Raw genomic sequence first — 23,315 nt, forward strand, 5'->3', positions numbered from 1 at the left:
CGGCTCACGTTGGTCTAGGCCGCCCGCAATTCGTAACAAACATTTCATGGAGGGCTCATCACGGGCCAGACCTGCTCTAAGCATCTTCAAAACAATCCTGCGAGGCAGGAACTATTCTACAGGCGAGGCCACTGAGGGCAGAGGGCTAAAGCCACCTACGAACATCACACAGGGGGATGCAGCTTTAAACCGGCCACGTGGCTACAGAGCCCCATGGGCTGGTGCCGCCTGGGTTATTGCTATTCTTACCCTCATTTCTCAGATGCCAGGAGAGGCGCAGTGGCCTCCTCCTGGCTACCCATCGAGGACGCAGACCCAGGAAGCCTGGCGGGCCTTCTCCACCCCAGCGGCTGGCTGGGTGAGCCCCACCCCCGCCAGCCCTGGCGCCCCGGCGCCCGGAGGCTGCCGAGATCGTCACCGATGCAACTCCACGGCCCACGCTGAGCATTCTGTCTCGGCCTTATCGGCCCGGAACTTCCCCCAACCGTGTCTTGGCCAGGCCCCGGGCCCCAAATTCCTGGTGGGTGATGTGCACGCCATCTGCGATAACAGCCCTGGCAGGGCTCCGAGAGGGTGGCTGCCTTGGCTCAGCTCCAGCTCGGATAACAGGCAAGTATCTCCGCTTTATCTCCTGGAAAGCGGGCCAGGCCTCGGGGGCGGGTCAGAAGGTGAGGCCAAATCTTGGCCCACTGCCTCGCCTTCCGGCCGGACACCTGGAGCCAGAAGAGAGCGCATGGCGTGGAGGGCAGAGGCTCCACTTCGGAGGATTGCTCCGGCTCACGTGAGGCCCCGTGCCTTTCACACGCGCTGACAGAAGGAAGGATTCAATCCACCACTCACTCAGTCATCAGATACTTACTGAGCTGGCCCCTTGGGCCAAGCCCTGTTCAAAGTCCTCTTAGATTTCAATTCATTTAATCTTCCTAACAATCCCATGAGATAGGCCTTGATGTCATTCTGCTCATTTTACAGTTGAGGCAGTCAAGGCCCAGGGAGGTCAAGCAACGTGTCCAAGGTCACACAGCTGGTGGGTGGTAGAGTTCCTACCAGGTTATCTTACCTGTAGTCACTTATAAATGAATTTTAAAAAGGCCGCTAGTGACAAGTACTCTGAGCAGTGGAGGGGGGGAGGGTGACCGAGGGAGGGGCAGTTGCTGTCTCTACGGGGGTCTCAAGGAGGGCTCTCTGGGGTGGTGACATTGCATGTGTATCTAATCAAGGATGAGCCAGCCCTGGGGGAAGGGCATTCCAGGCGGAGGCCCCGAGGGAGAACAAGCCCCAGTGGGGAGAAGGGCCTTGAGAGGAAGGGTCTGGCAGGAAGCCAGGGTGGCCTGGCCCCAGGCTCTCAGTGCTGGCTTTGGCCCCTCCATCCTTCCCGGCTCCTCTGTGGCCAGCCCCGTCAGAGCCCCTGGGCACTTTCTGGCTTCACCTCCTCCCAGCTGTGTGACCCTGGGCTGGTGGCTTCCCTTCTCTGTTTTCGCTGCCGGCTGCCTCACCCCAGTCCTGGGCTCGGGGAGGCCCTCCTGGGGCGGTGCTTGCCACACTGTGGGCCTACGTCTGCTGCTCAGATGTGAGGTGGCAACCGCTGGACCATGCGTCTCCTGGCAGGGACAGAAGGTGCTTCCCAGAGGTCCTGGTCTAGGCCTCAGGTCCTGGAGAATGTGGCTCCAGGACTGAGAGAGACACAGAGACTAAGGACAGAGTCGGAGGGAAATGCAGAGACCAAGAAGGACAGAGTAAGACAGAGAGATGGACTGATGTCAAAGCCGAGGTAGAGACACAGAGGGAGATGCAGAGAGGGAGCGACGGTGTGGGTGAAGAGCGAGACGCCCCCAGAGAGGGGGACAGAGGCCATCTGAAGGGGACACCGAGAAATACAGAGAGACACTGATTCACAGCAGCAAAGAGAGATCCAGACGGAGTGGCTAAGAGACAACAAGGGAGAAAGTTGTGAATGCTCGAAACGCCACTGAATTGTGCACTTTAAATGGTGAATTTTACTACATTAAAAAGACAGACAGAAGATGGCAAAGACAGAGACAGAGATGAAGGACAGAGTTCTGGGATCCCGACTCTCTTTGGGACCCTGAGTTGGTGGTGGGGAAGGGACCAGGGTGTGGCTCCCTGTGCCAGAGCAGAGGCCTGCAGGACCCAGTGAGTTTGGGGCCAGTCCGCCTTTCACCGGGGCTGCTTTGGTGCCGGATGTGTGCCCTGGTCTGGCAGTGCCTGATTTTCCTTGTGTGGGTTTGGGGATGGGGTTTTGAGCCTTTGGCCTGCAGAAAGGATCTGGGAGGTCCTGGGAAGGTAGCCTGTTCCCTGTAGGTCCTCTTACCAGGCAGGGTTCCAAGGCTGCCAAACCCGGTGAGTGGGGACCAGAGGATGCCCCGTGCGGCCTCTGCTCTGCGGATCAGGGTCATGGTACTTCACCGTTTGAGCTGAGAGTCTGGAGTGTTCACTGCCTGCTGGGCCCTGTGCTGAGGACGCAACGTGGGGTTCTCCACGGCTCCCCACCAACAGTTCGGGGTTAATCTGCTCAAGAGCGAGGAAGGTTGGGCTCAGAGAGGTCAAGGGGCTTGGCTGAGGTCACACAGTGGCCACAGGCAGATGTGGGGACCGGGGAGAAGGACAAACCTAGGCTGGGGGCTGGGACCCGGTGCCAGCAGGCCAGGGGGGTGTGGGAGCCCCCACGGTGGGCAGTAGGGGGATGGGGGGCAGCCAGACTGGGCCTGAGCTGAGACGCCGGGCCACAGCCCCCCGAGGGCAGCAGGGCCGGCGCTGCGACTCCGCGTTTAGACGGGGCGGCGGGGGGGGCGCGGGGGGGGCGGGGGGGCGGCGAGGGGGGCGCGGGGCGGGGCGAGGGGGGCGCAGGGCGGGGCGAGGAGCCGCGGCGCCGGCTCGGCCCCCTCCCCGCCGCGGCCGAGACCCCGCCCCGGAGGCGGAGGGGGCAGGGCGGGCAGGGGGCCCGGCGCCGGCTCGGCCCGCCCCGCGCCCCTCAGCCCGCCCCGCCCCGCCCCGCCCCGCGCCGCCCGGGCTCCCGAGCTCTCGACTCGCCGAGCGCGGGGCGGGCGGACGGACGGACGGACGGACGGACGCGCCGGCGGCAGCACGAGCGGAGCGCAGCGCGGTGAGTGCACGCGGACCCCGGGCTGGCGCGGGGACGGCGCCCCGGCGGGCAGATGCGACAGCCTGGCCGGCGCCCGGCGGGGCGCGGGGCCGCCGAGGGGCCCCCTCCCGCCCCCCGGGTCCCGGCGAGGGAACTGGGCCCGCGGTCCGGCCCGGCTCCCCCTGGCGCGGCCCGGGCCCCGTCCGTGTCCCCGCGGCGGACCCCTGGCTCTCCCGCGCGCCCCCACACTCACCGCTCACACGTCCCTTTCGCGCGCACGGGCGCCTCCCAGACGCGCACGGCTCTATCCGCCGCCGTCCGTGAACGCGTGTGCCTCGCACACACACACACGTGTGGCTGTCACACACGCCCCTCTCACATGTGCCACACACGTGCCTCTCACATCCCTGGGGTGGCCCCCCTCCCCCCGCCGCCCCGTGGGTCCTGCACACGGAGCCGTACACGCCGGCAGCTTCCGAGGCGGCGGACCCCGGCCCTGCCCCTGCGTGGGCACCGGCTTCCCCGCGTCCTGAGCCTCAGCCGGCGCGGACCCAGGGAGGCGCGGGAGGCGCGGGGAGGCCCTGGGCTGAGCCTCCCTTAGGGTGGAGCCTGGGTGGCCGTGCGGGGACAGGGAGGGGGCTCCGCGGGCACGGGTGGGCCTGACTCCGCGGAGCTTATTCCCCCTCCCCCCATCCTCTACCTCTGCCCACTCTCTGGGCAGGGCCGTCCCAAGATCTCACCCCCACCTCGGTTTGTCCACCCCTTGGGCGGGTCTGAGCCAGCAGGTGTGGCGGGGACAGGCCACAAGTGGAAAGAAGGTTCGGGCGCTGGTCATCACCCAGAGGCCCTTGAATAAGGAAGGGTGCTGGTCCAGGGCCCTCGCAGAGCCCCGATGTCCGGGTCTGGCGCGTGTTTGTGGCCGAGTGATTGGAGGTCTGAGCCTCACCTCCCCCACGTGCAAATAAATGGGGCTGATGATCCCCACCAGGAGGAAGGGAGCACCCGGGAACTGCTGCCCCTCGACTTCGCAGCCTCCCGTCCCGGGTCCAGAGCCGTGTTAAGGGGAGTGGGCCAGGGGTGGATGAAATCGAAGGCTGTTACTCCGGAGGCGCAAACTTGCCAGCCCCTACCGCGGCCGGCCCCGTGTGTTTTGTTTGGCTCTTCCCATGTTATTATTATTTTAAAAAATTTAATTAGCTGCCAGCATTTACAGATTGGCAGCTTTCACATAAAAGTCCGGATTTCCGTCTTCTGAAAAATCACAAGGTGCGGAGGCTCAGGACTCACATCCTCGTGTGATGCCTTTGGCTGGGGCTGCTCTCCGGCTGCCCCTGGGCTGGGGCAGGAGACCACTTGGCCACAGGTCGCACCTGGCGGGTGTCACGTTCTCGGCTCCCACCGGGCGTGCGTAGACCTCTGTGTTGGCGGTGCCTGCTGTATAAAGTGGGCTGGTTTTGCAGCAGTGCCCACCCCAGAGTGGGCCTGCTGAGTCCCGTTGCCCACGGCTGGGGAAGCCTCACGTGAGCCTTGTATGGCCTTAGTGGTGGGAGCTGTGAGGGGGCCTGGACCACCACGGGGCATCTTGGTGACGGTGGCCCTGGGCTGTGGGGGCGGGGGCTGGGGGCCCTGTGGGAGGAAGGCAGGGATCTTGGAGCCAGGCCCCGTGCCTCGCTTTTCTCCCAAGGTGCTGCTCAGGATCCTGCAGGGTCACAGTCTTACTCTTTTTGAAAGATAAGGAGACTGAGGCCTGGAAGGGTCTCCCAGCAAACAAAGGCGCAGCTGGGATTTCAACCCAGGTTTTTCTAACTGTAAAACCAAGCTCTTTGCCCGCCTTTCGAGTCCACGAGGGGAGAGACTTGGTCTCACTGACCCCGGGGAAATTCCCTGAGCCAGGTTCACACCGGACATGCAGTAAGTGCTTAATAAAGTGCTTAATAAATGCTTGTGGAAGGACTGAGTGAAGCAAAGCCGCCTTCGCAGCAGGGGTCAAGGTGGAGCTACATTCAGGGCCTACAGTGACCACCACGGTTCCTTTGAATCGGCCCAAAAGCCCAGCACTCTTTTCCTGCTCAGGTCTTGCAGTGACTGTGACCCCAAGACCACCAGGTGAAGACCCCGAGTCCCTTGAGTCCGCAGGGCCTCAGGAGGACCGAGGGGTGCCCTGCTGGGCATCAGCGTTCTGTGTTTGCCTTGCCCTTGGGGGCTGTGGGTGGGAACATGTTTTCCTTCACTGGAGGAGGATGTGCTCTGCAGGGAGGAACTAGGGCCAGGGGACAGGCGACTCCCAGCTCACACTCCTTGGTGGCCTCTCGCTGGGAGGTGTGGGGTGGGGCCGTTGCTGCATTAAGTCCTGGTTCCTCTGCAGCTCTGCTCTCTCTGTTTGCCACATGTGTGCAGCTGAATTCACAGGAGCTGAACGTCCCTATGACGTGTGGCTTCCTGGAAGTTTGTTGACTGACGGAGGACGAGCCGTATGGGTGGCACACAGGACCTGGGGATGGTGGGCAGCCCCCGGCCTCGTCCCTGTACCGCTTAGAGGTTTTTGTTCCTGCTGGGGGGGAAGGCACTGGGCCTGGCTGCACAGATGGTGCAGAGGGCCTCGGTCTTCCCTTCTGTAAAGTGGGTGCTGTCTGATGGCTTTCCGGGGCTTGTGGTCCTGAAGTGGGGTTGTGGGGATGGGAGCCTTAGGTCTGCTGCCCAGGAGGTGGGGAGGTGTGTCCCCTTTCTGGCTTCTAGAGCTCCGAGGGTCCCCATCCCTGCCCTCCCCTAGCTGAAGGCCTTGCCCTGGGGTGTAGTTTCAGCCCACAGTGGGGGTCTGGGTGCTGGGCGCTCCCAGGCCCACGTGGGAGGGCAGCAGGACTAGTTCTCTCGGCAGGAGCCAGGCCGAGTGTGGGAGTCCCGTCCTGGACCAGGCGCGGTCCAGGCAGGGAGCCCGTGGTGGGCAGCCCAGACACTGCCCTTGCCCCCGGGCGGCTTGTGTTCTAGTTTGAGGCTGAGGTGGGCTGACCCAGGCAGCAAAGAAAGGAATTCAGTGGATTTCAGACACATGTAGGTATTATCAAGGCACTGAGGCCAACAGGGCCACCCAGTCCGGGTGGGAGGGCAGAGCCCTCTGAGAAGGGGGTCTCTGAGCCGAGATGGGAGGGTGTGGGCAGAGGGTGCAGCTGGTGCAAAGGGCCCTCCATGGGCCCCGGCTTGCTGTGTGCGAGGGAGGGATGGGAAGGGAGGAGGCTAGAGTGGGTGGGGGAGGGGGGCGTTGGGGAGGAAAAGCAGGGCGGGGCAGGGAGTTTGAAAGCTATGGAGAAGCTTCTCTCCAGGGAGCAGTGCTATCTGATTCGCATTTTAAGGTGCCCTCCCTAGCTGCAAGATCTAGAGGCTGTGTGCCTCTGCAGAGGACGTTGGCAGGAGTGCAGAGGCCCTGTCCTGGGCCCTGTGCCACAGGGCAGGTCTCACCCTTGAGAAGCTACAGGTAGGTGGGGGAGACAGGGCTGTCGACAGACACTTGAGATCCAGGGTGACACGTGCTGGTCAAAGAGCTGTTGGTGCAGCCTTACAATGGAATAGTATGCAGCTGTGAAAAATGCAGAGGCTCTGATCTTCAGGATCTGTTGAGAGAGGAAAACAAGGTGCTGAATGGTGTGTAAAATACGCTGCTGCGTGTGTCAAACAAGAGATGTAAATCTGCATTTGCTTATGTGCTTAGAGGCGAACTCTGGGAGGAAGCAGGGGGGTGAGTTGCAGTGGTTACCTGGAGCGCGTGTGTGGGTGGGGACGAGGGTGCGAGGTGAAGCGACACTGCCGCTGCGTGCCCTCTTATATTTTCTGGATTTTGAGGCACCACGGTATTGCCTGTTCAGACATTACATTAAATTCAAAAGCAGTTAGGCAGTTGGTGGGTAACTTCATGTGTGAGTTTTAAGGGCAGTGTTTAAAGACAGTTTTTAAGTTCCCTGCTTTACCAACCTTGTTAAACAGGCTGACTTCTTTCTGGCGTGGTACACAAAGGTTTCTACTGTGATTAAAATTAGATGTGAACAAAGTCACTTTTTTGTCAAGTTTGGCAATTAGACAGAAGGAGAAAAAGCCCCCTTTCTCTCTTGCCCTCTTTCCTGTGGGTGTTTCCTTCTGCTGATTTGACAGCTGGCTCTCCCTGGGGTGGGCACCACAGCACTTAGCATCCCACGCTCAGCCTGTTTCCACAGTCGGCCCACCAGCCGGACCAGAGCTTAGGGACAGGTCTAGACCGCGGGGGTCTGGGCAGGGGGCAGCCGGGCACAGGGAAGTCCCCACTTTGGTGACCTGCACGGCTCAGATGTCACCTCTGCCACCCACAGCCATGCTCCCCTCGGGCCAGTGACCCTCTCTGAGCCTGAGTTTCCTCACGTGTCAGATGGGTGTCATGACCCCCCTCTAAGGGTTGTCGGAAGGAGGAGCACGTGATGCTTGCAGGGTGCTGGTCACTGTTCTTGGGATAAAGCAGAACCAGGACGACCTCCTCTGCCCCCACAGAGCTCGCTTTCTGGGGGGAGATGCAGAGGGATGCTCCCTGGAGCGTCAGAGCGGGCCCTGTGTGCCTGCAATGAAAAACAGATGAAGCTGGCTGGGACGGGGTGGGGGCGGCGCTGCTTTAGGTAGGGCGCCAGAGGAGGCCAGCGGAGGAGGGACACCCAGGCAGCGGGCAGAGCACGTGCAAATGACCTGGAGCAGGTGGAGCACAGGACCTCGTGAGCAAGGAGGCTGGTCAGACCTGGGGGTACAGGAGGGCTTTCAGGTTTATCCTGGGTGTGATGAGGATTCAGTTTGGGGAGGGGGTGAGGTCTGATTGGGATTTTCAGGCCGCCCGCCCCGGGCTGCTGGGAGCGGGGCAGGCTGGAGTGTGGCAGCAGCCTGGGGCCTCGGTCTGGGCCTTGTGCGGCAGTAGGGCGAGTGGAGTTGCAGCCTCGGGCGGGCATTGTGTAGGGGCAGCTGGCTGCACTTGGGGTTCCTTCTGTATCGAGGTCTTGGGCGTTCTCCTAACACACAGTGCTCACAATAGCCTCTGGTGTGGGCTGGCCCGTGGTCCCTCCTATGGCCATCCCGAGGGCCCCAGGGCCCCACGTAGGCAGTTCTGAAATGCTGGAGGATAGCACAGAGGCTCTGGGAGCCTGCGAGGGGTCAGGGAGGGCTTCCTGGAGGGGGTGATACTAACACTGTGATGTGAAGGTTGAGGGGTGGACAGGAGAAAACCCGGCTCCTCTTGGAGAGGTGGATTGGAGGGGAGGCGGGAAGTAAGGCTGGCCTGGTGCACTGAACCAGGCACGGAGGACCTCAAGTTCTGCTCTGACCGTGGCGGTGGGCAGCCTCGGGGCATTTCTGAGCAGGGGAGGGGCATGGCCAGAGTGCAGGCGTGGGGGTGGGACTGGAGGGGGCAAACCGGCAGGCAGGAGGCCTGAGAGGGTGACAGGGCAGGGAAACAGGCTCAGGGGCAGGCCTGGCTGCAGTCACCAGGGAGGACGAGGAGGAGCTGGGCGGGAGCCAGGTCTGTCCACCTCGAGGTCCTGCCCCGTGTGGGCGGGCTGCTCTGGATTACGGGGTCCCATGGCCCGCACGCACCGCTAATTCCCCTCCTTTGGGCTGCTCCCTTCCCGGGGCCCCTCTGGGTTCAAGCCATGCGTCATTTTGCACCATTGTCCTCGGGGTTGTTGGAATTTGGAAACATTGCAAAAATGCCTCTGTCTTCTCATATATGGAGGTTATTGCAAAGAACGTGCTGGTTTGGGGAAAGGTTATTTCCTTCCTTGAGGGTGGGGCGCCTGGCTTTTCGGTGGGGGGAGGGGTGCTTTAATGTGGGCGGTCAGGGCCACCCCACCCGGGTCCGTGTTGGTGAGGAAGTGATGCCGCCTGCCTGCTGGGGGGCGGCGGGGCTGGGGGGCATCGCGAGCTTCCGCGTGGCCAAGAGTGGGGCCGCAAGCACCCATGTGCCCGCCTGCGGCCATGGGAGGCTTTTGCCTCCAGGCTGACCCTGCTGACCTCAGGCCATCTCAGCTCCTAGGGCCTCAGCTTCCTCATCTACAAATTGAGGACAGTCATCCTGGCTCTGCTGTCATTTGGTGCCCAGGAATGGCCTGAAGCATGGGAGGAGGGTTCTGAGGTGCTGGGACATGGTGGGGTGAGGACTCCGCCAGGCCAGGGAAGCACCAGCCTGTGTGCCTGCCTGGGCCTGGGTGATGGGGGCCTCGGCTTCTCCATCTGTAAAACGGGCCTGCTGGTGGTGCCCGGCTAGGAGAGGCCTGTGGAAAGCCCCCGGCATGGCTCTTGGCACGTGTGCAGGGCTTAGTTAACACGGGTTAGCTCAGTTCTCTCGAGGGTCATGACCCCCTTCTCCCTGGCCACGGAGGTGCCGTCATCTGTGTCGGGGCTGGCCCTGGCCTCGTGCTCCAGGCCCACCGTTGTTGACAGGCCTCCCAGAGTTCCTCCTGCCTCAGCCTGGGTCTCTCGTCCAGCCGTGTCTGCGGTCACCAGGTGAGCTTTCGGTGCTCCAGAATATTCTGTCCTTAGAGCCCCCTCACAATGGTCTGGACACACGTGCACCACCACATGGTACCCTCCTTGACCCCTGACACACGCAGGCGCGTGTACACACACACACACACACACACACACACACACACACACACACACACACACACACACACACACACACACACACACACACGTGTTTTCACGTCAGCTTTCCGCGTCCTCGGGAGCTGAGAGATGAGCCGTCCTCCTGGGGGTTCAGTGCTGGCCGAGCTTTAAGTCCCTCGTCTGATGCCCTGCGTGTCCTCGGAGCAGATGAATTTGGATGCTGTCTGACCATGGGCACCATGTAGGGGCTCTCGTGCCCTTTCTTGACAAGAAAGCCAGCGCGTGTTGGCTTCCTCTTCTGCTGAGGTGGCCGTGAGCGCGGGGCCCTCGCATTTTCTGCTGCGTTGTCCCCACCTCCTCTGCCTTTAGGTTGTAGTTCATATTTTAAAAAATCCCTTCCCTTTTACTTACACTTATTCTAAAAGGAGACCATTTTTCACAAGTGTAGGCAGAAATCAGGATCACTTGCCCGAAGTCCCCAATACCCATGAGAACAAAGATGACAGCGCCAGCGCAGGACCAAATCCAGCCCCTGCTGTTCCCTGCCTTAGTCGGCCTTAAACCCAGTGCCCCTGCCCTCTCTTTGCTAAGAAGGAAGGTTGGCAAGTGTGAGGGAGATGTTCGCTCCCTGCAGGGTTCTGTGCCATCCTGACTGCTTAAGAGAATAAAAGGCGATGATTACTCACCATGGGGCCGCTGGTACTTCTGCCTTGTCCCTGAGATCTGACCTTACCCCGAGAGGTCATCTCTAGCCCCACTGGGAGAGGACCCTCTGGCTGGTCATCGCACACCTCACATCTTCTGGGGACTCCATGGCATGTTTCCTGCAGGGCGGGGCCATGAGAAGAGGCTGCTGTCCGTCCAGCAGGGATGTCTTCTCCGAGACGAAGTCCCTGGTTCTCAGGTAGTGGCTGTTCCCCATTCTCACGTGGGGCTGGGGCATCCCCTGCAGCTCCAGCTCTGTGCCCCTCCTGCTGCCCGGGCAGAGGCCTGGAGGGTGAAGGCAGCTTAGCCTGGGGCATCCTGCAGCCTGGGGTCCACGCTTGGGGGCGGGGGGCGGCGACAGGCTGGAGCTCAGGAAAGGGCGCCGTAGTGCCTGCGAGGTGAGGCTGGGGCCAGTCCAGAGAGGCGGTGGAGAACTAGACCTGGCCAGATGGGAGAGTGCCTTGTAAACTGTAAAGTGCTGCACCCAGCTGAGCCGTTATTAGTGTTACTTCTTACTGACACCACGGTAATGGCCGGTCAGGCCCTAATTAGCCATGGGACCTGGCGTGGGGGAAAGTTTGCCCCAGTTCTCTTACCACGCCCCGCCCCCCCCCCGCCCCACCTCATGTGTTTTCTTGAACCGAGTGCCCGACCTTATCCTCTCACGAGTGAGAGAGACTTGTTTAAGGGACTGATGGGGACGTAAAGGATGTGGTGACATCAGCTGCTTGTCTCCAGGGCAGGACGTGCCTGACCTGACTACACCCCCTCGGCACGGCTGTGGCTTCCTGTGCGTGGGGTGGGAGGGGTGACCCTTCCTTGGCCCCAGATCTCGGGGAGGGGGTGGCCCCACAGGGATGGTGGGGCCTGAGGGCATGGCCTGGTAGCCCACCGTGGCCCGGGGTCAGCCCCCACAGTGCTCTCCCTGCTCCTGGCATCAGGAGGGGCCGCCCCATCGCTGGGGGGAGGGTCTCCCTCGTGTGGGCTTGTCTGTGTCTGAGGGGGTCCCTGCGTGGTCTGCGCAGGCTGGGGACTCTGTTCCACCAAGGCTGCCTCACGCCCCACCTTTTTTTGTCTCTGCTTTGCTCTGTGAGCCTGGGTGATGGTCTCAGAATGACCTAAATGTGCCCACCCTCTACTCACAGTTTCTTCCCACCCGAGATGGTCTATGTTTTCTTTTAATTTCAGTTCCAAATCCTGGGGAAGAGCTCTAGTTGGCCCAGCTTGGGGAGGGTGGGGAGAGCTCTGATTGGCCCAGATTATGTGAGGGAGGGCTCTGAGGCCCAGGTTGTAGGGCAGAGCTCTGATTGGCCCAGCTTATGCAAACATCCACCCTGGACCAATGAGGGTGGCCAGGGCCAGAGTTACCTAGCGCTGACAGTGACCGTGGCTCCAGCTGGTCCCTGAGGATGGGCATTGAGTGAAGCAGGCTGTCATCCCAGGAGGTGACCACTGAAGGGACAAAGTTCAGTAACTCCAAAGACTCAAACATTCTAGGAATCTAGTCAGCGACACATCTAACACAGTTACTAGTCTTGTTTCCTCATCACAACCGTCAAGATTGTTTTGGCTGTAGGTGGTAGAAAGTATAACTGAAGCAAAATGTCATGGATCTAAAATGTACAGGGGCTGGCTTCAGGCTTGGCTGTATCCAGGGGCTCCTGAGATGCCGTAAGGGCTGTGTCTCCATTCTCCATATTGGTTATTCTCAGGCAAGCTCCGTCACTTGGCACTCGGGTGGCCCAGCAGCTCCAGGCTCACTCTCTTCCATGCTCTCACACACCCAAACTCTGCCCCCCCAACACTCATGCTCACATGGACCTGCATATACACACATCTCTCATGGAGGGACCCTTGGGCTCTTAGCTTCCCTTGAAAACATATCTTGTATCTAAAGCAGAAGAAAAAGAGCAGGAGACGGTCTGTGTGAACCCAGAGGTAGGGTGAGGATAGGGTCCTGGCCCCCCTCATTTCCTGGAGTGGTTTCTCAGTGTAGATGAACTCCTAGACTCAACAGGGGCTGGAGAAGGGTTGAGAAGAGGCTGTGCCATGGTTTGGGAGGCTCTGGAGGAGGGATGGACCACAAAGTTTCTCTCTCACCTTTGTGTTCCTTTTAGGGGAGGAATTAAATCCCCCCCGAGGCCAGTTTATTCCATGGGGGGTGGGATGGGGTGATGGGTGAACCCATTCTTGGTGCCTGGAAGGGAGGGCCTCTCCCACAGAGATCTAGTAGATGATCCGCTCTATCAGGAGAAGCTTTTCTTAGAGCTTTTAATCTCAAAATGTTGATGTTTATTGACTACCATCTACTGAAACGATCATGTAGAATTTGTCTTCTAGTGAATTGCATTGATTTTTTTAGTATCGCACTACCCTTGCATTCCTGAGGTAAACCCTATTTGGACACAATATGTTATTACCCCTGTAACATGCTGCTGGCTTCAATTTTCTGATAGTTTACTTAGGGCTTGGCAGCTCGATTCGTAAGCGAGAGCGGCCTGTGCCTCCCTCTTGCAGTTCCTGCATCTGCTTTTGGTATCAGGACTTTCCTAGTCGCATAAAATGGGAGGAGGAGGCACCTTTCTTTTTCTAGGCACTGGAACAGTTTTTTAATAGGGTGGGAATTATTGTCCGCTCTGACTGTACCGAGTCTTGGGCTGGCCTCTGGAGATGCTTTTACATTTCACCCACAGCGCCCTGTGAGGGGAGCGTGATGCTTCTCTTTAAGCTGACGGGGAAAATGAGGCTCAGAGAGCCGGAGCCTCTGCTTCACGGTCAGACAGCGGGAGGTGGCTCCGCTGGGCTGTGAACGCCGGCCAGTCTGCCTCCCCCCGGCCCTGTGCTGTTCACGCTGTTCTCTGTGGTGCAGGGATCGTCAGAGATGCTGTTGGCCTTCCTCTGGATTTTCCAGCGAGGCCAGGAAGGGCACTGAGGTAGCATCAGGAGAACTTTCCTCACTCTGCTCACCCTCTGCTGGCCCCCCCTCCATCCGGGCATCTGCTGATCCGTCACCTCCCCAGCCGGCCAGCAGCTCTTCAGCCATTTGTCCGCATGCTGATGCACCCACCTGCCCGTCCATCAGACATTTATCCAGAGACTGGTTACTCATCCAGCCACGGATCCACCTTCCCATCCATCTGTCTGCCCTCTGCCATCCACTCACTCACCGGTTATCCATGATGGGACCACCATCCATCTGACATGCACCTGTCTCTTCATCAACGACCCGTCCACATACCAGTTCGCTTAACCATCTGCTAGTCCACCTCCACCTCCATCTGTCTTCCATCTGATACCCCCCCACCCATCTGTCCACTCGTCCACGTGTCCATCTGTGCATCCACCCATCCACCCACCATCCATCCGTCCACCCACCCACCCATCCATCATATCCAGTCACCCATTTTATCCATCCACCTGCCCTTGGGGCTTGGCCTTAAGGTAGGGGGTAGGGTTTGGGTGTGGAGAGATTCAGCAGAGAGGGTGCCCTGGTCTGGGATGATGATATGAGCCCAGATGAGGAGTTGGGAACCAGAGTCTTCAAGTTTAGCAGGAATTGGGTGTATGGAGGGCGGCCGAGATAAAGGGCTCAGGAAAGATAGGTGGGAGCTACATGATAAAGGATTTCGAATGCCACTCTAGGAGTTTTCACTTTATCCTTGGGCCAGGGGTATTCAACCCAGGGTCCATGAGTGAATTCCAGGGAGTCTGTAAGACCCCTAAAATGATAGGCAACAGTTTTTTTTTTTTTTTTTTTTTTTTAACGTAAGCCCATATATCTGTTAAGACTGTTGGTTGCAAGTGATAGAAATCCTGGTCCAAGTTAGCTTGAGCAAAAGGTGTTCGTGTCATTGCAAAGCTCAGCTTTTCCGTTAGCTTCAGGTATGGCTGGATCCAGGTGCTCAGCAGCTGTCACTGTGACTCTGTTTCTCTTTTTTCCATTTCTTGGCTTTTGCTTTTTTTTTTTTTTTTTTTTTGAGTTGGCTCCAGCCTCAGGCAGTCTCCATCTGACAACAAGGTGGCTTCAGGGACCTTCAGTGTTACATCATCTCATGTCTAATAGAGTGGGAATGAGAGAGGCCATTTGCCCAATGTCTCGCCTGAATTGAGTCTTGTGGACTCAGGTTGGCCTGGTGTCCATCCCTGAATTAGACGTTGTTGCGAGAGGAATGAGAGGCTCTGATTGACCTGACAGTTGAGGGGTGTGGACCCCAGCATGAAATCCAGGAGCCCTTCTTGGAAGGAGGGTAAATGTACGACGCGTAATGAGAAACCACCCCATGTCCACTACTAACCAAGCCTTGTTCACAGTTTCCTTTTTTGTTGGAGGTGGGTGGATTATCTAAGGGGCCAGAGGTGGTAGGGAACCATCAGAATTTCGAGCAGGGTGGGAGGACATCAGACGCGAAGTCCTTGGCGGGCAGGACCGCGGGCAAGCGGACCCTGTTTGTCTGGGGCTGGGTGGAGGGCATGGGGACGCAGGTGGGGAGAGCGCTGAGCTCAGCCTTGGCCGCGGGCAGGGCTATTTCTCATCGCTCCGCCCGAGGAGTGTTTCCTCTCTCCAGAGTCATGACTTGTGGGGAAGGAAAATATCAGCTCCCTCCTGTGCCAAAAACAACATTTTCTTTCCTCAGAGGTTGATTATAAGTCATGGACATTCATCTGTGTAATTTTTCACCTGCTTATGTTGATAATGAGACTGGTGATTATATATGCAGGGTCGGCTCTCACCCAGGGTTTAAGGAGCTTTTTATGCATTTTACTTACTCTTTTCTCTTTATTAGCAGAGAGAGGAAAGGGAGGGGAGCAAAGCCTGGCTGTTGTACTGGAAGGATACTTCTCCCAGTGTTTTCATGAGCTCACCCGTGGAGGGTCCCCAGGGGCCGCGAGCAGGAGGACATGGGCCCCCGGCACCCTTTGTGTGTTTCATCTGGGCCCGACTGCTGTCAGCACTTTGCACGCAGGCGTGTTCCCTGTGCTCTCCACCCAGCCCCATCCCCCTCCTTGGGGGGTCTCAGGCCAGCCCCCTGTGCCCTCAGCCTGGCCTGCTCTCCCCAGGCCAGGCTTATCTTTTTGCAAACGATGCCACCAATTATTGAGATTTTTGCCCATGAGGAAGTGAAGGAGAACAGGCCTTTCGCGGTGAAGCCAAGCTTGATCACTTTTCTTTTGGTAATTTGTGATTGTTTTTCATATCCCTCCCCTCCTATTCATTGCTTTTGCCAAAAAGTCTCAGTCCTCTGGTTCCTTTTTTTGGGCTATTATAATAGGCCCTTTTCTCTTAAAAGTTTCTCCTATTGTGAAAAAACACATACAAAAACATACAAAAAAAGTACATGGAAGTCAGCATACAATGGAATAAAGGCCCCTGTAACCACCGCCTCTGAACCTGGAGGACATCCCCTCCCATGCCCTCCCACCCGGCTTTCCTCCCTCCATCTCTTACCCCTTTCCCGCCACCATCACTGGGCGCGGCTTTCTGACTCCATCCCCTGCATTTGCATCCCTTTGGTGCTGTTGAGGTTTTACCTGGCTCTGCGCTTGCCCTGGCTGGCATCTTCCTCCACCTTCCTGACGACTTCCCCGCGTGCTGTGATCCAGTGGTGCCCCCCCAACCCAACCCTGTTGGAATAGTGTCCAGTAAGACACTTTGTCACGTTCCCTGGGGCCCTGGGCGTGGGTGACCTCCTGACCAGTGACCAGTCTCTTCTTCTGACCTTCTCCCCTTCCTTAATTTTCACGCTGCCCCCCCCCCGCCCCTTGCCGCCCACCTCACCTCCTCCCACTCAACGTTGCCCCTGCATGCTGGCCGCAATGGGTCCAGCTGGTTCCTGCCACAGGGCCTTTGCACATGCTATTACCTCTGCCTGGGTTGCCTTTCCAGATCTTTGCATGGCCACCACATCTATGCCAGGCAAGTCTCAGCCCAAGTGTCACCTCCTAGGTGAGGCCTACTCTGGCCGCTCTTGCCAAGGGAGGACCCCAGGCCCTGTCCCTCACAACCTCCTAATTATTTTCTTCTTATTTGTCTCTTCTCTCCACCAGGATGTTGGCCACATGAGGATGGGGGCTCTCTGGGTCTTGTTCACGGCCACATCCCAGCACCTGTCGTGGGGGCTGGCAGGTAGCAGGTGCGCCATGAATAATAGAAACTGAAGGGCTCTGGCTGTGCTCCCTGGCCCGGCAGAGCTGGCTCCACATCCCTGCACCACCTTTTACTGGTGGTGTGACTGTGGGCAGATCGTGTATGCTGTCTGGGCCTGAGTTTCCTTATCTGTAGAGCATGGTTAAGTGAAATCAACATCTCCAGAAGCTCTCAGGCCAGTGCTTGGTGTTGTGTCGGTGCCAAGGAAGCTGTAGTTAATGTGAACCTGACCAACAGCTAAAATCCCTCCTAACTTTCTGTGCCAAGAACATGTTTATTTTTCCCAGTGAATTAGATGACTTCCTCTTATCAGACAAGGAGCCCCGGGTCATCCTCTAATTTCCCTTTTGGCCTGGGGTGCCAGGAAGCTTACTACGAAGGGGAGGTCTGGAGGGCAGCCCTTGTTTCCTGTTGCGCCCTTGGTGCAGCAGTGTTTTTCCTTTCCTTGCTCTGCACCTTGATTGTTCACTTTTGGCTCCACAGTGCATGTTTTATTACTTTTTACTGTAATAAAATACATATAGAACTGACCCTCAGCCATTTTTGAGTGGACAGCTCCGTGGCATTAAGTACGGGCACGTTGCTGTGCAGCCATCACCACCATCGTCCCCAGAACGCCTTTCATCTTCCCAAACTGAACCTCTGTCCCCACTAAACACCGGCTCCCCGTCCCTCATCCCTCCCCCAGCCTCTGCACCCACCACCCTGCTTTCTGTCTCTGGAAGTTCACTCCTCGAGGGACCTCACATAAGTGGGATCATACAGTACTTGTCCCTTTGTGGCTAGGTTATTTCACGGAGTGTGATGTCCTCCAGGTCCATCCACGTTGTCACACGTGTCAGAACGTCCTTTTGAAGACCGAGTCCTGTTCACTGTGTGTAGAGACCACATGTTGTGTATTCACCTGTCGATGGACACCTGGGTTACCTCTGCCTTTTGGCTACCGTGAATAAGGCCACTGTGAACATCTGTGTGCAAAGACTGTTTTCAGTACGTTACTTTCTTACCTTCCTGAGCCTGCGGTGATCCCAGCCCAAATTAGAAATTAAAGGTAGTTTTGGGGATAGTTTCTAGGAGCAGACCCCCTGAACTGCTCCTGCACGGGTGTGTGTGTGTGTGTCTGTGTGTGTGTGTGTGTGTCTGTCTGTGTGTCTGTGTGTGTGTGTGTCTGTGTGTGTGTCTCAGAGCCTGTGGCCCCCGCTGGTGCCCAGGCTGGGTCCTCCTGGTACATTCGTCCCCCGGCTGCTGCTAGCGGCTCCCACCTCGCTCTTCTCCAGACGCTTGCCCTTGGCCAACAGGTGTTGCCTCCCCCCACGGGCCTAGGAGGTAAGCGCCCCTTTGGTTTCACTGCCATCCTTGGCCAGTGACCCACTGATGTTCCTGACTGGGATGAGCCCGGGGTGCCAGTCTCGCTGCAGAGCTCCCCATGGCATCAGGCTGGTGTCAGACTTCAGCTGAGACCACATCTTTGCCATCCTGTTTTCCTTTCCCTCCTCCCAAGGGTTTGCCCAGTAAACCGCATGCCCGGAACCCCATCTCAGGCTCTGCTTCTGGGAGGCCCCCGCCCCAGACAGCGTGCAGTTAACACGGGCATTCCTCCCTGTGGTTGTGTGTCTCGTGTGGCTGTGGGCATGCCGGTGGGTTCTGATACGATTGACCGTCGAGCCCACCTGGGTGGCAGGGGGCACACTTCCCAGTGTCTCCACTTAGAGAAGAGACAGGACCTAACCCAGGAAACCAGGCTGTTCAGGCAGTGACCTGGGCCGGGGGAGCAGGGACTCGCAGCTCCCCTGGGCCTCCCTCCTTTGCGTGTAGGCAGGAGAGGCCCAGGAGGGTTCTGGGGGGCAGAGAGGAACGCGGGAGCTCAGTGATGCCCACGCAGAGTGAGCGTGGACGCGCCGTGGACCACGGATGCCTCACCATCAGTCCCAACTTCCGATTTTCCTAGAATAGTTGGGAATCCAACGTTGGTGTAAAATGTTCTGATTTTAAGTGTGATAACATTAAATCAACTATATGTTAAGAACATTGCAATGTTATAATAACAGGAACTAATTTCAAAAGCACCATGTGGGCCCCCAAACACGCCCCATGGACAGATGGCCAGGCGTCTGGTTGGTGACCACCCTCTGGTTGGACTTGGGGGCCGCGGGCAGCCGTCTGGGCAGGCTTCTGGGAGAAGCTGGGGGCGGTGCTGCCCTCAGAGGTGGTGGCCAGCAGGCCACGTGGTCCTGATGACTCGTGTGCTTGTAGCGGGTGAGCCTACAAGGGTCCTGAGTGTTTATTTCCCTTCTGTCATCTCCAGCTGCTTGAGAGGCTCAGTGTTTGGCTGTAGCTGCCTCTTGTTTAAAAGAAAGATCCCCTGCAAACATTTTTAAAGTTTTGAAGGCACACCAGCACCGACCTGAGACTTTGTTCTTGTCTAGGGTTACTTGGTAAAGATGTAGGATGCCCAGTTAAATTGGAATTTCAGATAAACGATGAATATGTATCTCGCCAATATTGCACAGGACGTGCTTAATACTAAACAATGATGCATTGTGTATCTGAAATTCCTCTGTAACTGCATGTCTTGTATTTGCTAGCTCTGGCAAGCCTATTCTTGTCAGAATCAGAAGGCTCAGAGAACTGGAGAAAGGGAGAATTTCCTTACCTTGTGATTTGTTGTCACGCAAGGCCAGACCCCACTTTCGGCAGTGGTGGCACTGGCGATCAGTCAGTGCCCCGGGGCCACGGTGGGGGCAACCAGGGTGGCCTTGCCAGCTTGGAGAGTTTGCATCTGGGGCCTTCTGTGGAGGGGCGCTGCGGTTCATTTATCAGGATGGGGTCACATACCGTAGGGACGTGTGTCTGTGTTTGGGGGCGGGTAGCAGTGACGGTGGCAGAGAGAGGAGCTGGCAGTCCGGTGAGTGAGGGCAGCGGGGGCGCGGTCGGCTCTGATGTGCCAGCCCCCTTGCCCGGGCGTCCTGTGGTTGCAGTGGGGGGGGAGTGGAATGTGGGACAGTGGCCGTGTCTCCTACGGCGCCCTCAGCCTCCTGTCTCCCTGGACACCCCGGGAAGAGACTCTTGCTGAGTGTGCCTCTGCCTCGTCCATCCCAGCCACATTCTGGTTGTGAGAACATGACCCCAGGCTGCATCAGAACCCCACTGCCCCCACCCTAGCAGCGGTCTGGCCGGCCAGGGCCACCCCCACCTGCCCGCTTCCTGCGTCGAGCCTGACCGCCCCGCGAGCTGGATGCACCAGGGGTGGTGGTGGTGGCTCCTGTCTTCCTTCCCGGCTAAGGCCTGTTGTCTCTGTCTCTTGGTTGTGGGGGGTGAAGCCGGGAGAGGACGCCCAGACGCTTGCACCGCTGGGCAGTTGGCCGCGTGGCCTTGGTTTCATGCTGCGTGTGTGAGGGCACGCCGCAGGCTGGGGGGGACTCTGAGAGTCCGTCTTCCAGAAACGCCTGCGTCTGCAGCCGTCACGGCCTGGAACGATGCCGTTCCTTCCTGTCCCCCGGCCCGTGGTCCGTCTCGAGCCCCGGGGAGCCCGGCGTCTCCCAGCTGTCTGTCCGCTCCGGCTCCAGGCGGGAATCTTGCTCGCGGCGGCCGTCCCGCCCCAGGCCCGTGGGAAGCCGGCGCGGCGTCTCCTTCCCGCGTTTGCTGGGCGCTGCGTGTGCGGGCCCTTGTCCTTCCGGAGGTCCCCCTCCCGCTGTGGCTGCTGACTCGGGTGGCAGTGCCGCCTGATGAGCGGCCCCACACCGGGGGGTGGCGGTGCATTTGTTCAGGGGTTTAGGCGGGTGTGGCCGGTCCTTCTCTCAGCTCCACGTGGCGTCGCTGGGGACATTGGTGGTACGTACCTAGCCTCTGGGCTGATGGGGGTGTCTACAGTGGCCTCACCCACACGCCAGCGTGTGACCAGCAGGAGCGGACACGGCTCGCAGGGTCTCCCGGGCGGGGTCCTCATGCGTTTTCCTGGTGGCTCAGGACGCCAGAGACCAGGGTGGAAGCTGCCAGCTCCTGGGGGGTCAGCGTCCCTCTGTGACCCCTGTGGGAGCGGTCACCATTCTGAGCCTCACCAGCACCAGTTGCAGCGAAGGGGGGCTTGGCTTGTGGGTGGTCTGGGTGTGTTCATGCCCTCCCCTGAGCCCTCCTGGAGGCTGGTGGGTACCAGTGGGAGCTGTGGCCATGGGGGGTGGGGCTGGGGAGCAGCCACGACCAAACCCCTGCTCTGGAGGGAAGGAGCGAGGGAGGTGGGGAACCCGTACCCCGCCCCCACCTCCCGCCCTCTGGTCCCCTGTCCGTGGTGGCCACTGGGCGCTGTGGGAGCCCTGGACGCTGTCTGAGGAGGGGACACCCCCCATGCCGGTGCATAGCCGGGTGGAGAAGGGCAGGGCAGGGAGTGGGCCTGGGGGCGGGTCACCGGCCTAGTGGCCTGCCCCTGCCGTGTCCCGTGTCCCCTCCACCACTGGACGGGTGCCCAGTGGCCACGTGGTGCAGGTTTCTCGGGGAGTGCACATGGCAGGAGGGCAGGCCTTGTAACCACCGTAGCCTTGTGGACGTCATGCCTCACCCAGCTTCCCTCATCCGCGGGTACCGGGCGAGCCCGGGGTCTTAACCCGGTGTCTCCCTGGTCCCTGACGGGCCCCGCCTCGGGGGGTGCACCTCACGACCCAGCCACAGGCCCGGCCGCAGGGTCTGTGTCCCTGCAGCCCGGCCGCCGGTGCTCCCCGCTGCAGGGAGCGCAGGGGCCCTTTCTCAGCCCCTCCCCTCGTGATGCCTTTTCTCAGATTGGAGGGGGGCCCGTCTGCGGAGGCCACATATTCGGGGCCGCTTCCTGCAGGGGCCATGCCCCAGGAGGGGCGTGTTTGAATCTGAGAGCCAGCAGGGTAGAGATTGTGCCCTGCTACCCTCACGCGTATGAGTGTTCCCAGCCCTGCTTGCTTGTCTCCGGGGACGGGGGCCTCCCTCCCGCCCCTGCAGCCTGGTCTGATTCTGACCTGGAGAAAGCTTTCCCCGCCTGGCGCTGAGGTCTCTCGCCTTCCACCCCACATACACGCCTGTGGAGCCGTAGCCCGCCCCGGGCGGCAGTGAAGGTGTGCCCGTGCCCCGAGGCTGCTCTTCCCCCGGCCAGCCACCCCCAGGGGCCCAGCCGCTCCCCACTGGGCCGCTTCCTCCAGCACATCCCAGCCAGCGCAAGCCCCCTCACAGGTGGACACACTCCCTTCAGACAGACAGGGCTCTGAGCGGCACGTGGGGAGGGAGGGCGGGCAGGCTTCCATCCTCCCAGCTGGAGACCCCAGTGGGGATGACCGTGGGGCTCCCAGGTCAGAGGTGAGTCTGGGGGCCCCCGGAGCTCAAGCACGTCCAGCCACGTGTGAGCGAGCAGAGGAGCCGTGGTGTAGGCGTCACGGGGACCTGGGAGCCCACACCCTGCGTGACATCGTAGGGTGGCCAGGGCTCAGTAATTTTCAAGAGGAGTCAGAAACCTGACTTTTCATGTGAGCATTTCCAATTTGCAAATGCTGGTAACTGATTTAAAGCTGAAAGCTCACGGTGTGGGACAAGCGATGTGTTTGTGGCCTAGGTGGTGCCCATGGGCCCCGACTGTGGCTTGAGGTGTGGTAGAGCCTCTGCACCTGTACAGATGCAGAGCCAAGGCCCAGAGAGGGCCAGGGCCTTGCTCAGGGTTGCACAGCAAATGAAAACACCAAGCTGGGGACCTGATGGTCTCTGTCCTTCCTCCGGGCCTGGGGTGGGGACGATGGGTGAACCCGAGATCTGGATTCACCTGGGTGTGGGCAGCAGGATACGGAGGAGTGGGGGGAGGGGGATCCAAGGGCCAGGCCGCAGTGGGGGCTGTGTGGAGGGTGTGGCGGGACTGGCTGGGCGTAGCTCCTCTGGGAGAGGCCTGCTGACCTGGGGTGGGAATACTGCCTCTTGGATGCAGGGCTCCTGTGAGTGTGTGATGAGAGGTGAGGGGGCCGGGGGAGGCTTCTTTCCTAAACGACGCTGTTGAGGGCGGACCGGAGGGAGACCCTTTACCCCCCACCTCCCTGGTTTGTCATGGCGACCTCGGGCCCACGTCCCATGGGGCCCCCCACCCTCCTGAGGTGGCCGCTCAGCTTGGGGGACGTGTGTGTCAGCCCTGGTTGGGAGAACCCCCAGCCTCTGTCCCCGCCCAGCACAGGCTCCCGTCCCTGGCGGTGTCCTTACCATCCTCACCTGGACCTTCTCGGGGCTTCTCAAACTCGACAAGGCCCGAACCAGGCTGCCCATCTCCCCTGCAGGCCCGTGGCCCTCCTCCGTGGCCTTTCCTGCCTCAGGAAGCCCCAGCTGCATCCTTCCAGGTCCTCGTGCCCAAACCTCTGCTTCTCCTGGACGCCTCACCCCTCCCAGGCCGTCAGCACATCCTGCCACATCCTCTCCCACCGCCCATCACGTTCCCAGCAACCTGTTCTCAACACAGCAGCAGACGAACCCTTTAAATAGAGTATCCCATCAGGTCATCCCAGGCTCTGGGCTTATCTGGCCTTTACCACCCGGGCCCTCGCTCACTGGGCTCGGCCGTGGTGGCCCCTGCTGCTCCCCTCTCCCTCCTGCCGTCCTGCCTCAGGCCCTTTGCACTGGCAGTTCCTGCCGCCTGATATGCTTTGCCTCCAGACCTTCACGGGGCTGTGTCCGCTGATTGGCTCAGGCCTCAGCTCAAATGCCGCTTCCTTGGAGAAGCCTTGCTCGACCACCCCGGCTAAAACAGGCTCTCCCGCACCCCAGCCT

The 23,315-nt window shown here is 59.5% G+C and overlaps 1 protein-coding gene across 2 annotated transcripts in view; it reads left to right on the forward strand.

The window, feature by feature from the left end:
* The first annotated feature begins 3,020 nt into the window (after positions 1 to 3,020).
* The window catches only part of FBLN2 (fibulin 2), a 68,542-nt gene continuing 48,247 nt past the window's right edge, over positions 3,021 to 23,315 (forward strand). For both annotated transcript variants that reach the window (XM_057706341.1, XM_057706342.1), the window contains exon 1: positions 3,021 to 3,124. The gene's annotated coding sequence lies outside the window, so the exon portion shown is untranslated. The remainder of the gene's footprint in view (positions 3,125 to 23,315) is intronic.

Source organism: Hippopotamus amphibius, chromosome 13, assembly GCF_030028045.1.
Source record: "Hippopotamus amphibius kiboko isolate mHipAmp2 chromosome 13, mHipAmp2.hap2, whole genome shotgun sequence".
Lineage (NCBI taxonomy): Eukaryota > Metazoa > Chordata > Mammalia > Artiodactyla > Hippopotamidae > Hippopotamus > Hippopotamus amphibius.